Source organism: Artibeus jamaicensis, unplaced genomic scaffold (genome assembly GCF_021234435.1).
Source record: "Artibeus jamaicensis isolate MK-2021 breed Jamaican fruit bat unplaced genomic scaffold, CSHL_Jam_final scaffold_461, whole genome shotgun sequence".
In the NCBI taxonomy this organism is placed as follows: Eukaryota; Metazoa; Chordata; class Mammalia; order Chiroptera; family Phyllostomidae; genus Artibeus; species Artibeus jamaicensis.
Window position 1 is genome coordinate 11,223,977 of NW_026522045.1, and position 16,161 is coordinate 11,240,137.

Genomic DNA, 16,161 nt, shown 5'->3' on the forward strand with positions numbered 1-16,161 from the left:
GTCATTTTTATCCTCCTTCTGATCCACTCCCTTGATTTGAGTCCCAGTTTCCTTTTCATCACTATTGTTTTCCAGTGCATTTCCCTTCATTTCAGTTAGTTTAGCCTTGATTTGTTCCTCTAATCTGTGACTAAAATCAACCAGTTCTGTGAGCATCCTGATCACCAGTGTTTTGGACTGTGCATCTGAAAGTTTTGCTATTTCTTTGTCTCTTAGAGTTATGGGCTCTGGGGCTTTGAGTTCTTCTTGAGCCATTGATCATCTGTTTGGGCCCATTAAGTATGAGGAGTGGAGCCTTAGGTGTTCACCAGGATGGGGCTACCCAGGTCGCTGGGTTGTGATGCTGTATGTGGGGGCGGGGTCAGAGCGGGGCAATAGCGGTCCCCTCTGCTGCTTCCCGCCACTGGGGCCTGCGGGGTCTGTCTCACTGCTCACTCATTCGCTGGTTTATCTGTGCGCGAATGTGTGACCGCTGTCAGCCAGCAGTCTTGCGCCCACACAGGGTCTGCCCGTTGCTCACTGGGTGTGCCCATTTGCATCCCCAGGCCTGGGATCCGCCAACCTCCACCCGTCTGTGCGCCTGAGCCAGTCTGCGCTCCTGAGTCCGTCTGACCAAGTTTTTCTGTGCACCCCGCTCCGCCAGCTGCTGGCTTCACCCCTCTTACCGGTCTGGCTGAAGAATTTGTTGTTATCAGACTTTCAAAAAGTTCAATGTTTTGTGTTTTGGCTGTGTTTTCTGTTGCTAAAATTTTGTTGTCTTTAAAGTTGGTTGTGTGAGAAAGTACAGTGCTTCCACCTATTCCTCCATCTTGGCGTAAGTCTTCCAATGTTCATGTCATCTTGGTGGGTTCTTCCCTTGAGTATTATGAAATGACCTTCTGGGTCTCTTTTTATGGCCCTTTTTTGAGGACTATTGTCTCTGATATGAGTACTGCTATCCCGGCTTTTTTTTTCCTGTCCGTTTGCTTGGAAAAGTTGTTTCTAGCCCTTGAGTTTTAGTCTGTGTAGGTCTTTTGTCCTGGGGTGAGTCTCTTGTAGGCAGCACATGTGTGGGTTATGCTTTCTTATTTATTCATCTGTTCTATGTCTTTTGATTGGAGCATTTAATCCATTTATGTTTAAGGTTATTATTGATAGGTACTTATTTATTGTCATTTTTATACCTGTGTTTCTCTTTGTCTCTCTCTTTTTCTTCCTTTTCTTAAAATAGTCTTTTTAGTATTTCTTGCAGAGCTGGTTTGGTGTAGCTGTGTTATTTTATAATTCTTTTGTTTTGGAAGCGCTTTGTTTGGCCTTCTATCTTGATTGAGATCCTTGCTCAGTAAAGTAATCTTAGTTGCAGGCCTCTGGTTCTCATTACTTGGAATATATCTTGCCATTCTATTCTTCTTGGAGTGTTTCCATGGAGAAGTCAGCAGTTAACCTTATTGGGGCTCCCTTGTATGTTACTTCCTTTTTCTCCCTTCCTGCCTTTAAGATTCTCTGTGTCTTCAAATTTTGCCATTTTAATGAAGATGTGTCTTGAAGTGGGCCTCTCTGGGTTCCTCTTGATTGGGACTGTCTGTGATTCCTGGATGTGTGTGACTTTTTCTCTCATCAAATTAGGGAAGTTTTCCATCATTACTTTTTCAAATAGGTTTTCTATTTCTTGTTCTTCTCCTTCTCCTTCTGGTATCTGTATTATTCGGCTATTATTACGTTTCATATTTTCTTGTATTTCTCTTAATCCCTCTTCATTCTTTCTGAGCCTCTTTTCCTTTTCTTGCTCATTCTGTGTTTTTTTTTTCTACTTTGTCCTTCAACTTGCTGATTAAATCTTCTGCTTTATCGATCCTGCTTTGGATTCCTTCCACTGTGTTCTTCAGTTCAGAAATTGTATTCTTCATTTCCTCTTGTCCCTTGCTGATAGTTTCTATTTCCTTTTTCATGTTGACATAGTTTGCAGTGAATTCATTCTAATTTCCATGTAGTTTCTGGTAGCTTATTGTGAGCTCTTTCAACTTCCTGATAACCCCTGCTTTGAATTCAATATCTGATAGCTGACTTGCCTCTATTTCATCTAATATTGTTTTTGAGGCTTTCTCCTTTCCTTTCATTCGGGGATTAGTCCTTTTTCTTCCCATTGTTTGTGATACTCTTCTTGTTAGCTTCAGCTTCTTAAATTGATCCATTCTGGCTTCCTGTATTTATGGTGTGCACTTCTGTGGTATAATACCTGTGAGATTCAGTGGTGTAGTCTCCTTGATCTCCCCAGGTCACTGGTCTTGGGCTGTCCTTTACCTTGGCTCTGAGTTTGTCTTTGGGTGTTTGTTGTTTTTAGGTCTTTCTTTTGTGGGTCCTTCCCACCCGCTGGTGAACTGATGGTCCTTCTGTCCACCACCTTTTGTAATTTGTTGTGCTGGTTAGGGTGGGTTCTGATAAAGCTAGTTCTTCTGCGTGTGCAGGGTTTTGAGGATTCTCTTTTGCTCTTGTTCAGTTGTTATCCCTGTGTAGTTTCTCTACTATTTAGTTGTATTTCCAGATAGGTCCTGGGTTGAAGTTTGTGTGGTTTCCAGTCTGTTCTTCACCTTCTTCTGTTGTTATGTGTTGGTGGTTCCTTTGTTGTTGGGTTTCCTCTTCCACTGGGTGTCCTGGTGTTCACTGCTTCTACCTACTCTTTTTTTTGTGATCAGTTGGAGGGGAAGGCAAAATGGTTTATGACAGCAGGAGAATTCTATGATATTTACAGTAGCAGCTGGTAGAGAAGAGATAGGAGATCCCCTGGCTATGTACAGTGATGACCTTAATCTTCAACACAACTAGCCACTTTTTTGAGAGAATGGAAAGAAGATAAGGCTGTTGTTGGGGAGGGAGGATTTTGTAGGTTGGATCTAGAAAGCAGTGAGGTTGAGGGAGGTCCGATTCTAAGGTAAGGTAAGAATAAAGGATGATAAATAGGTGTAGTGTGAGAGAGAATGGAGGTATCCACTACAGTATTATAGTACAGGCAACAATGAAGTGGGCTAAAATCTGGGGGGGCGTGTGTTGTGTAGTATTTACAATAGTGTGGAACAGCTATTATTTACAGTAATATTAGAGCAACAATGATGTGACAGAATCAATGAGATACCAATTTAGGGAGTATTGGGCCTTCAATAGTGTGGTAATGGAGCAAGGGGAAGTAAAGGACAGTAAATTAGCAATAGACTTTGAATGAGGAGATGGGAAACCTGTCAAGTGATACAGTATATCCAGCGAAGGTAAAGAAGACTATACAGAAAGTGGAGGAATACAAAGATACTATTAAAATAAAAGACATAAGAATAATGAAAAAATACAAATATGCAGGAACTTGTAGTTTTTTTGGTGCAGCAAAGTGAAATTTGTCTCTCTGTCTCTACTGTTGGTATGGCCCCTCTTTGAGTCCAACTCTTGTCTTTTCGCCATCCCAAGTTTTTTGTCTCATTTGTGGGGGGGGGTGGCAAAAAGAAAAAAAGGTATCAGAAGGAAGGAAAAAGCACTAGGTTTTTAAAGAAAGGAAGAAGGGATAAAACAAGAGAGAGGGTAAAAATATTGAAAGATAAAACAATAATAAAGTTAAAAAATAAAAGATTATTTTAAAAAGACAAACAAAAAAAACAACAAAAAACAATCTCTTGGTTTCCAGCTGGCCAAACCACTTTTTCTGGTCACACTGGCTGCAGCAGTCTGAGGGGTAATTGGTGTGGCTTTTCTCCCTTCTCCATGTACTCAGCCAGTCTCATGAGCCCTCTCCCCAACGCTCCACTGAGAGCAGACTTTCCCCAAGAGTCACAGTCCTGGCCTGGGGTGTGGATGTGTGCACCTGGCTAGGCTTCCCTGGTCCCGTGGTCTTGGGCATGAATTTTTCCCAGTGCCATAGTTGAACGCAAGGGCGACTCTCAATTCTCCCAAGCCAGCAACCACAGACTCCAGGGGTACTCAAGGCCCCCTTGTTTGCTTCCTGGTGCTCATTACTCACTCTGATACTTTAAGCAAACAGATCTCTCCCAGCATTTTTCAAACTGTGTCTAGCTGTGTAAGGTGGGAGCTGATGACCCGGCTCTCTCCCAAGGACCTTGCTGGCAGCCCTGGGCTCTGAAAGAGTTCGCGGCAGACCCGACTGGGGCCCTGGCGCGGCCCGGCAGAAGCGACAGCCTCAACCTGCGGCATCTGCGCTGGTCCCTTGGACCTTATTGACCCGCAGCCGTCTCCTCACGGTCTGGTCATTCAGTGTGTGCTATAATTTCTGGACTCCTATTTTCCTATATGCTGGGTCACTGTTTCCTATTTGCTGTGCTCCTCCGCAGATCGGCCCGGTTTTTCTCCCATGTGTGTGGGGGGAAGCAGAATCCTTTGTCCTATCTGCTACCATCTTCTCCTATCTACTCTCTATTTATTTTTAATTACATTATTATTGTTCAATTACAGTTGTCTGCATTTTCCCCCCACCAATGCCCCCCACCCCAACCTGTCCCACTTCCCTTTCTTGTTTCCACCCTTCCCTTTTTTAAGTTGATGTAATCCCATTTGTTTATTTTTTCCTTTATGTCCTTTGCCCTAGGAGATGTATCAGGAAAAAATATTTCTGTGTGATATATCTGAAATTTTATTGCCTATATTTTCTACTAGGACTTTTATGGTATCATGACTTATATTTAAGTCTTTAATCCATTTTGATTTTATTCTGGTGTATGGTGTAAGTTGGTGGTCTGGTTTCATTTTTTTTTTCATGTACCAGTCCAGTTCTCACAACACTATTGAAGAGACTATTTTTACTCTGTTGTATGCTTGTGCCACCTTTTAGAAATATTAGTTGAACATAGAGACATGGGTTTATTTCTAGGCTTTATATTCTGTTCCATTTATCTGTGTGTCTGTTCTTATGCCAGTACCAAGTTGCTTTGATTACAGTGGCCTTATAGTATAGTTTGATATCCAGTAAATTGATCCCTCCAACTTTATTCTTCTTTCTCAAGATTGCTGAAGCTATTTGGGGTCTATTTTGGTTCCATAAAAATTTTTGGAGTCTATTCTAGATCAGTGAGGTAGGCCATTGGTACTTTAATAGTGATTGCATTGAATCTATAGATTGCTTTGGGTGGTATGGACATTTTGATGATATTAATCATTCCAATCTATGAACACAGTATATGCTTCCATCTATTTGTATATTACTCATATTCTTTCTTTTGTGTTCTATAGTTTCGTGAGTATTGGTCTTTTACCTCCTTGGTTAAATTTATTCCTAGGTACTTTTATTATTTTGTTGCTACAGTAAATGGATTCTTTTTCTAGATTCTCTTTCTGATAGTTCATTTGTGGTGTACAAAAATGTCATCCATTTCTAAATATTGACTTAGCATACTGCTACTTTGCCAAATTCACTTATTAGGTCAAGTAATTTTTTTGTGGAGATTAGAGGGTTTTCTTTGTACACTGTCATATCATCTGCAAATACTGACAGTTTTACTTCCTCTTTCCAATTTGGATCTTTTATTTCTTTTTCTTGTCTCAGCTCTGTGGCTATAACTTCCAATACTATGTTGAATCAGAGTGGCAAGAACAGACATCCTTGTCTTGTTCCTGGTCTTAAGGGAAAAGCTTTTAATTTTTGCCCATTGAGTATGAAGTTAGCATTAGGTTTCTCCTATATGGCATTTATTATGTTGAGGTGTGCTCCCTCTATTCCCACTTTGCTGAGGGTTTTTTAAAAAATCATAAATGGGTGCTCTATTTTATCAAATGCCTTTTCTATATTTATTGATATGGACACGTGACTCTTGTTTTCTTTTGTTTATATGATGTATTATGTTTATTGATGTACACATATTGTACCGTCCTTGCATCCCTGGGATGAATCCCACTTGATCATGGTGTATGATCTTTTTAATGTATTGCTGGATGTGATTTGCCAATATTTTTGAAGATTTTAGCATCTATATTCATCAGAGATAGTGGCCTGTAATTTTCTTTTTTTTTTGTTATGTCTTCCCCTGGTTTTGGAATTAGGGTAACACTGATCTTGTATAAAGAGTTTGGGAGTCTTCCTTCTTCTTGGATTTTTTGGTATAGTTCGAGAGGAATAGGAGTTAGTTCTTCTTTGAATGTTTGATAAAATTTGCCTGTGAAGCCATGTAGTCCAGGTATTTTGTGGGGTGGAAGTTTTTTGATTACTACTTCAATATTGCTAGTTGTTATTGGTCTATTCAGGCTTTCTGCTTCTTCTTGATTCTGTTTTGGAAAATTGTATGTTTCTAGAAATATGCCCATTTAGTTCAGGTTGTCCACTTTCTTGGCATATAGTTGCTCATTGTAATTTCTTTCAATCTTTTCTTTTTCTATGGTATTGGTTGTAACTTGCTGCTTTTGTTTCTGATTTTATTTATTTGGGTCATCTCTCTTTTTTTCTTGATGAGTCTGGTTAAGGGTTTGTCGATTTTGTTTATCTTTTCAAAGAATTAGCTCCTGCATTAATTGATATTTTGAATTTTTAGTCTTCTAAAAATATTTTATTTATTTTTAGGCAGAGGGGAAAGGAGAGAGAAAGAGAAGGAGAGAAACATCAATGTGTGGTTGTTTTTTCTGTGTCCCCTACTGGGAGCCTGGCCTGCATCCCAGGCATGTGCCCTGACTGGGAATCGAACTGGTGACCTTTGGTTCTCAGGCCAGTGCTTAATCCACTGAGCCAAAGGAGCCAGGGCTATTTTTTATGTCATTTAATTATCTCTGGTTTTGTTTATTTCCTTTCTTCACTTGCTCTGGGCTTCCTTTGCTGTTGTTCCTATAGTTCTTTTAGATGTAGGGACAGGTTGTTCATTTGAGATTTTTCTATCTTCTTAAGTTAGGCCTGTATTGCTATGAATTTCCCTCTCTGGACTGCCTCTGCTGTGTCCCAGAGGTTTTGGGTTGTTTTGTGTTCATTCTCTATTTTTTTTAGAAGTTTTTCTGTTACAGTTTTAAAAAAGCTTTTATTTATTCATTTTTAGAGAGAAGGGGAGGGAAGGAGAAAGAGAGGGAGAGAAACATTGTTGTGTGGTTGCTTGTCATGTGCCGACCACTGGGGACCTTGTTTTTAACCCATGCATGTACCCTGACTGGGAATCAAACCAGCAACCCTTTGGTTCACAGGTTGGCACTTGATCCACTGAACCATACCAGCCAAGGCTGTTTTGTGTTCATTTTCATTTGTTTCCAGGTACTTTTTGGTTTCTACCTTGATCTCATTGTTAATCCATTCATTATTTAATAACATGTTTTTCAGTGTCCATGCATTTGACTGTTTTTGAATTTTTTTTCTTGAGGTTGGTTTCTAGTTTTAGTCCATTGTGAACCTAGAAGATGCTTGATATAAATTCAATTTTCTTGAATTGTTGTGGCTTGTTTTCTGTCCTAACATGTTGTCTGTCTTTGAAAATGAACCATGTGCATTTGAAAAGAATTAATATTTTGCTTTTTTGGGGGTGAAATGCTCTGTAAATATCAATGAAGTCAATTTGATCTCTGGTGTTTTTTAATTCCACAATATCTATGTTGATTTTTTGTTTGGATGATCTATCCATTTTTGACAGTCAGGTGTTAAAATTCCCTACAGTGACTATATTGCTACTGATCTCCGTAAAGTTCTCCAAGATTTTCCTTATGTATTTAGGGGCTCCTGTGTTTGTTTCACATATGTTTACAAGGGTTATATCTTCTTGTTGGACAACTCCCTTAGGTTCATATAGTGACCTTCTTTATCTCTTGTTATGGCCTTTGTTTTGAAGTCCATTTTGTCTGATATAAGTATTGTTATTCCAGCTTTTTTTCTTTCATGTCCATTTGCTTGGAATGTTTTTTCCCAGCTCTTCATTTTCAGTCTGTGTAGGTCTTTTGTTCTGAGTTGGGTCTCTTTTAGTAGTATTTATGTGGGTCATGTTTTCTTATCCACTTAGCTATCATATGTCTTTTGATTAAAGCACTTAATCCATTTACATGTAAGGTTATTATTGATCAGGTATTTATTCATTATCTTTTTCCCCTTTGTGCCTGTGTTTCTTTCTTTCTTTTTCTTTATATATATTTTTATTGTTGTACAAGTATAGTTGTCTCCATTTACCCCAACCAATTCCCCATGCCCCACCAATTCTTGTCTACCACCCTTGATCCTATCCACTTTGGCTTTGTCCATGGGTTCTTTATACATGTTCCTTGACTTGACCCTTTTCCTTTTTTTCCCTGTTATCCCCCCTCTCCTCTGGTCACTGTCAGATTGTTCTTTGTTTCCATGTCTCTGGTTCTATTTTGCTCACTTATTTGTTTTCTTAATTAGGTTCCTGTTAATGGTAAGGTCATATTCTATTTGTCTTTCACTGCCTGGCTTATTTCACGTAGTATAATGCTCTCCAGTTCCACTCATGCTGTTGTGAAGGGGAGGAGTTCCTTCTTTCTTTCTGCTCCATAGTATACCATGGTGTAAATGTACCACAGATTTTTGAGCCACTCATTTACTGATGGGCATTTAGGCTGTTTCTAGCACTTGTCTATTGTAAATTGTGCTGCTATGAACATCGGGGTACATAGGTTCTTTTGGATTGGTGTTTCAGGATTCTTAGGGTAAAATCTCAGCAGTGGAATTGCCAGGTCAAAAGGCTGTTCCATTTTTCATTTTTGGAGGAAATTCCCTTCTGTTTTCCACAGTGGCTGCACCAGTAGTCTATAGTCCCACCAGCACTGCAGTAGGGTTCCCTTTTCTCCACATCCTCACCAGCACTTGTTTGTTGATTTGGTTATGATGGTCACTCTGACTGGTGTGAAGTGGTATCTCATTGTGGTTTTAATTTCTGTCTCTGTGATGGCTAGTGATGCTGAGCATCCTTTCATGTCTTTGGGCCCTCTGTATATCCTCCTTGAAGAAGTGTCTGTTCAGATCCTTTGCCCATTTTTTAATTAGGTTGTTTGTCTTCCTGGAGTGGCGTCATGTGAATTCTTTATATATTTTGGAGATCCAAACCTTGTCCAAGGTGTAATTCACAAATATGTTTTCTTATACGGTTGGTTCCCATTTCATTTTAATACTGTTTTCTTTAGTCATGCAGAAGCTTTTTAATTTGATGTATTCCCTTTTTTTCCCATTGTTTATATCCCTTGCTCTAGGGGACATATTGGTGATAATAGTGCTGAGTGTAATATCTGAAATTTTTCTGACTATGTTCTCCTCTAGGACTTTTATGGTGTCATGACTTATATTTTTTCCTAGATTTTTAAGATGTTACATTAGGTTGTTTATTTAAGATTTCTCTTGTTTCTTGATATAGCCTCTAATGACATAAAATTCCCTCTTATTACTGCTTTCACTGCCTCCCAGAAGTTCTGATATGTCCTACTGTCATTCTCATTTGTCTTTCTCTATATTTCGGCCTCTTCTCTTATTTTTTTGACCTAGTCATTTTTTAATAGTGTGTTGTTTAAACTCCACATATTTGTGGGTTTCTCTACTTTTTTTTGCTGTTGATTTTTAATTTCAAGAATTGTGGGCAGCTTCAACCTGAGTCTCCGCTTCTCACCTACCTCTCTGAACAACATGAGCTTCAGCACAGGCTCCAGCTTCTCCACAAGCTACTGGACCCTGGCCTCTGCGCAGTCGCCCAGCTACTGGGTCTGGCAGGCTAGTAGTGTGGCTGGCATTTATGCAGATTCTGGGGGCTCAGACTCCCATATCTCAGTGTACCACTCCACCAGCATGTGGGGCAGCTGGGCATCTGGGCATCTGGGGGCCTGGCTGCAGGGATGGTCATGGGTCTGGTGGGCATAGGGACCATCAAGAGTGAGAAGGAGTCTATGCAATGCCTGAATGACTGCCTGGTCTCCTACCTGGAGAGGGTAAGAAGCCTGGAGGATGATAATCAGAGACTGGAGAGCAAAACCCGGGGATACTTTGAGAAGAAGGGACCCTAGGTCAGAGACTGGGGGCATTATTTCAAGACCATCGAGGACCTAAGAGCTCAGATCTTTGCAAATTCTGTAGACAATGCCTGCATTGTTCTGCAGATTGACAGTAGTCATCTTGATGCTGATGACTTCAGAGTCAAGTATGAGACAGAGCTGGCCATGTGCCAGTCTGTGGAGAAGGATATCAATGGACACCAATATCACTCAGCTGCAGCTGAAAACAGATAGATTTTCTCAAGGAGGAGCTTCTCTTCATGTAGAAGAACACAAGGAGAACATAAATGGTCTACAAAACCAGATTGTCAATTCTGGATTTACTGTGAAGTTGGATGCCCCCAAATCTCAGGACCTCGGCAAAATCATGGCAAACATCTGGGCCCAGTATGATGAGCTGTCTTGGAAGAACCAAGAGAAACTAGACAAGTATTGGTCCCATCAGATCACCTTGCAGACTGCTGAGATAGGCGCTGCTGAGTCCAGTCATTGGAGACTGACCTGGACTCAATGAGGAATCTGAAGGTGAGTTTAGAGAACAGCCTGAGGGAAGTGTAAATGCACTATACCAGGCAGATGGAACAGCTTAATGGGGTCCTGCTGTACCTGGAGTCAGAGCTGGCCCAGACCTGGGCAGAAGGGCAGCCCCAGGCCCAGGAGTATGAGGCCCTGCTGAACATCAAGGTCAAGCTGGAGGCTGAGATTGCTACCTATCACAACCTACTGGAAGAAGGGGAGGGCTTCAGTCTTGTTGACGTCCTGGACAAGAGCCCCTCCTTACAAACCATCCAAGGGACCATGACCTGTAGGATTGTGGACCACAGAGTGGTGTCTGAGGTCAACAACACCAAAGTTTTGAGGCATTAAAGGCAGCAGAGTGGGACATCCCATGGCAGGGCAGAAGGCCAATAAAAAGTTCATTGAAAGATTAAAAAAAAAGACATTGTGGTCAGAAAATATGCTTGGTACAATTTCAGTCATTTTTAATTTGTTGAGGATAGTTTTCTGGCCCAACATATGATCTATCTTAAGAATGATTCATGTACACTGGAGATTAATGTATAATCTGATGTTCTGGGATGAAAGGTTCTGTATATGTCAATGACATATATTCAGTCTAAGATTGATATTTCTTTATTGATCTTCTCTTTGAGTGACTTATCTAGAGATGTCAATGGAGTATTAAGTTTCCCAACTATGTTTGTGTTTTGGTCTGTTGTTTTTGTTTGGTGGTATCTATGCTTCTTTCCTCTGTTTCCTCTTTTTTTAAGTTATGTTTCTCAATTTTGAGGTTTTTGTGTGTGGTTGCCATTAGGTTTATAAAAAAAGAACATTGCATATATACAGCAGCTTTTTTTCCTTTTGAGTGCATCTGATCTCCATCATCCTTTGCCAGTTCAAACCTTTGATCCCTAACCTTTTATGTTTTTGTTGTCTTGTATTATCCCTGTTTATGCTGTAAGTTTTTTTTTTGGGTACATCTTATAAAGTTGTGACCTTTTGCTCTTTCTTTCAGGCAGAATACCCCCCTTGAGTATTTCCTGCAGTGGAGCTTTCCTGGTGGTAAATTCCCTCAGCACCTGTCTGGAGAGGTCTTTATTTCTTCTTCATATTTAAAGGATAATTTTGCTGAATATATTATACTTAGCTGGTAATATCTCTCTTTCAGTATTTTGAATATTTGCCTCCACTGTCTTTTTTGGCTTACGGAGTTTCTGCTGAGAAGTCCAGTGATACCTGATGGGCATTCTTTTGTAGGTCACTTTCTTTTTTTTTTTTCCTGGCTGCTTTGAGAATTTTTTCTTTGTCATTGATTTTTGACAGTTTTAATGCAATGTGCCTTGGAGAGGGCTCTTTAGATTAAGGTAACTAGGTATTCTGTTTGCTTATTGGATTCGATGATCTAATTCTTTAAATAGGTTTGGGAAGTTTTCATCCACTATTTGTTTGAGTAACCTTTCCATTCACTTCTCTTCTGGAATACCTATAATTCTTATATTGCTTTTTCTGATGGAGTCAGATAGTTCTTGTAGAGCTCTTTCTTTTTCTCTCTTTTTTTAATGTTTAGGTCTGTCTTCTTCCCACTGTGTTATTTCTGGATTCTTATCTTTGATATTGCTAATTCTTTCCTCCATCTGGTCAGCTCCATTTCCTGTTCTCAATAGTTCATTCCTGATCTCCTTTATTGAATGCTTCATCTCCAGGATTTCTGTTTGTTTGTTTTTTAAAGTTTCAGCCTCATTGGTAAAATACTTTTTTTGTTCATTAATCATTTTATTTTATTTATTTTTAGAGAGAGGGGAAGGGAAGGAGAAAGAGAGGGAGAGAAACATCAATATGTGGTTGCCTCTCACGCGCCCCCTACTGGGTTCCTGGCCTGCAACCCAGGCATGTGCCCTGATTGGGAATTGAACCAGTGATGCTTTGGTTTGCAGGCCCGCACTCAGTTCACCAGCCAGGGCCATTAGTTTGTTTTTTGAGCACATCAAATTGTCTGTCTGTATTTTCTCACATCTTGTTGAGTATTTTCAGAACTGTAATATTGAATTCTTTGTCATTTACATCACATATTTTCATGTTTCTGGTTATTTTTCATTTCCTTTCTGAGCTGCCTTGCTACCATGGTTATTCATGGTATTCAATAGGTGATTCTCAATAACAAGTTTTTAAGCTCTGTGAAATCCCAAATCCCACCTCTGCTGCTACTGTCAGTATATCTGTGTATAACTCTGATGTTTAGGGGTAGAGTGTGTTTTGCCCTCTTGGTGATTGCAACTGTAGACCTCCACGGGGGTCCCCAGCCATGTGCCACAACTGTAGGTTAGTCACAGAGGGAAATAGCAATTCTGGCATAAAAGTTCTTGGGTTTGAAGATAATGTGCTCTGAAACCCAATACCAAAGGCCACCGGAGGAGAGTTTTAGGAGTCCAAAAGGCATCAGGACTCTATGCCTCTGTTTCTTTGTTTGGAACCTTGACCGCCTGATAGCCAACAGTCCCAGTAGAACCCCTGTGCTGTGTCCTTGCCTGGGCCTCTTGTCTGGCTCAGCTGCAGTGGCAGTTTGTACTGCTCACTCCTGCAGGAGTGCCCACTGAGACTCTGCTCCTTCCAGCCTAAGGAAGTGCTGGTCACAGTTGACTTCCTCCCCTCTCTGAGTGGAGCCCACTATGAATTCCAGGTTGCAAGGCTGCATCAGTGGCCCTCTGAGCTAGCCTTCCTTCTCTCTTCCCTTTGTTGTTCTCATTTGCCTACCTTTAGTTGCTTAAATGTGCAGATCTCTCAGGTGTGTCTATATGTTGAGGAGGGAATCATTTGTTGAGTTATAGCTGATCAACTTGTTGAAATTTCAGGGGAAGACACCAAGGGGATCTCTCATGTTGCCACACCGCTGATGTCACTTGCCCATGTATGTACTTTTGTGCTGAGCTGGGCAAATTTAAAAAACAAATATATTTTTAGAGAGAGGAGAATGGAAGGAGAGAGGAAAACATCAATATGTTGTTGCCCCTCATTCACTCCCCACTGGGGACTTGGCCCACAACCCAGGCATGTGTCTTTACTGGGAATTGAACCAGCAACCCTTTGGTTCGTAGGCCTATGCTCAGTCCACTGAGCTACACCAGCAAAGGCTGAGCTGGGCAAATTTTGACATGAATACATAAGTGTCAGGTTGGTGCCAGATATGCTCAGATGCATTTTAATTTTCCTATTGTCCTCGTTTGCTCTTCCAAGTGACTTCTCTTCCCACACTTTCTACAGCTGAAAAGAAATTTAGCTTTCTGTCTACTTGTCTAAAACATGTGCTACCAAAATTTGGAGTGTTTGGCAGCTAACCAAGGAAGAAAGAAGGAATATTCAGGCAAAGGCTGGGGGCATTTGGACCTCTGAATTAAAATGTTATTTGTCCGTAGCTCCTGTGGTTAATTGTGATTATGGATATGGCTCCAGCATGACAGAGTAGAAAGGTTAATGTTATAAAACTTTGAAGTTGCTAAAGGAGGCCATTGTTAAACAAAAAACTTTGAGACTGAAAGTTTTTCTGAAAGAAAGTGTTTATTGAGCTATATGCTAGACAGTGAAAGGACCACGTCCTGGGACATGCCATCTAAGCCATCAGCAGCAGGGCTAGATGGAGAAGACAACATGCTCACCATCCTGGGTTGTTTGGATTCATTTATACAATGAGTTTGGAGAAGAAAGATGTGAGTTTTTTCAAAAGAATTTACATTGGCTATAGCTAAAGGATTTAGGAGGCAGTTAAGTGGAGAAAAGTTCTAGGATGGATGCATAGTCTGTAAAGAAGAAGTATTTGCTACTTTTGGATTGGTTGTGGGCAAAAGTCTGGAAAGTTCATGTGTAAGCAAGATGTGGTGGCATCTAGTGGTCAGCTATTCAGCTGTTTTCTCTAGATAATTATGGAAAATTGTTACCTGGAGGTTGATTAATGTTTTAACATATATTCAGAAATGAGAGGGAAGTTTTCTGTTGGTTCTGATAACTGATTAACCTCTCTTATCTCTTCCTTCCACCCTTTCATCTACTGTAATTTAGTTTAGGACATCTCAGAAATTTTCCTTGTCATACGTTTACTGAAAATGGAGTATGATGAATTGGGGGCTCTTTTTCAAATCTGCTGATCTGAGATGTTTATAAACATCTGATTTAAAGATTGCTTGAAAAAGATACCCTCTATCCTGGTTTTGAGAATATACAGCCAAGATGAGAAAGGCCAAGGTGCTAGTTGGAATTGTTAATAGCAAATGCAGTGTTAGACCTTGGTCCTTGAGTTTGGCTAAGACAATTAAGAGCCAAGAACTCTAATGTAAGAATTTTACTTAGAAAGTCACAAAAGTAGAAGTTATGAGCCAGCTGAACTGTGTGGGCTCAGGAAACAAGTTACAGAGGCAAAGGAAGGGCTCTTGGAGCTTAAGAGAAAGAAAGCAAAAATTACATGCCTGGGGGAAGAAGAGGAGGAAAGGTGTGAGCATGCTCCAGAGAGAAGGGGGGCGTAGGAAAAAGCATGGATGTGACAGAGAGAGAGAGAGAGAGAGAGAGAGAGAGAGAGAGAGAGAGGGAAAGGGAAAGAGGGAGTGCACACCTTAGGAAAGAATGTGGTGGGGAGAGGTATGGGCATGCTCAGGGGAGAGAGAGCACATGGCACTGGGTTCTTTGTCTTAGGCTTTTTATCTGTTTTTCCAAAGGTGGATATTTTAGAGGAGGTCTTGGGGGAGGATCTCAATTGAATATTCATTAGCTTTCCAGTATGTCCTTTCCAGGACATGGTCTCTACTGATTGGTTGGCATTAGGGTAGAGAGAGTCATTAGTCATTGCACCTGGTCCTGATGTCATCAATCATATTGCTTTATCTGGTTTTGCTGCTTTTCTGGGCCTGGAGCTGAAACACAATGGAGGCCTGAATGTCAGCTCTAGTTGGACCAAAATTCCCTCTCTGTGGTCGACAGGCTCAAGGCTTTGTTTCTAAGATTATTTGATGTTGATCTGAGCCTCATTGTTCTGGGACTTAATGTTTAAGGGAGTAGTCATGTAAGGGCTTGTATGGAAGCCATATGAAGCTGTTCTCTGGCTTCCTTTTTCCTCTTCCCAGGGTGTCTAAACCACACAACCAACAATATAAAAAGGTCAAGGAGACCAAACCACATGTCTAGTGACATGCTGGGGAGGAAAGGTCACCTTGTGGGCAAGGTTATAGCCTGCTGTGTCTCAGTTTTACCCATTACTAGGCACTCAGGACTTTCTGCTCTGGTGACATTCCATACCTGGTCTATGGTTCCTGCTCTGCTGGAGCCTAACTGCCTGCTCTATTAGAATGATGTGACCACATGAAAGTCAACTGTTAGAAAACTAACTTAGAGTCAAGAGTAGATTAATTTCCTCAAAAGAATTTAGATCCATGATTGAATTGAAAATAACATGACACCCTATTGGGTTGAAATGCGAGGCTTCCTCCCTTTAGTACGTTTGTGGGCTTCTGGCATAGTGCCGTCATGGATGAGAACCAGCTAAATCTAGCATCTATAGGTAAATCTGTCCCTAAGAATCTACTCCTCTCTTTTTGGCTGTGAGTGTAGAAAATTAAGAGTTAAATGTTGGATCCAGTGGTATATTTTGATTTTTTGTTTAGCATGTTAGAAGTATCATGGATACTGTGAAAAACTCAGGAAGGCTGTTGGCATAGCTCTTAGCAGACTCCAGAAGTACTGAGGACCTTTCCAAGGTGG

General features: G+C 40.6%; 1 protein-coding gene and 1 pseudogene across 6 annotated transcripts in view; both read left to right on the forward strand.

Annotated features, from left to right (window-relative positions):
* The window catches only part of TMEM164 (transmembrane protein 164), a 209,814-nt gene that overhangs the window by 72,839 nt on the left and 120,814 nt on the right, over positions 1-16,161 (forward strand). The window lies entirely within an intron of this gene.
* Positions 9,560-10,788, forward strand: LOC119057192 (keratin, type I cytoskeletal 18-like; annotated as a pseudogene).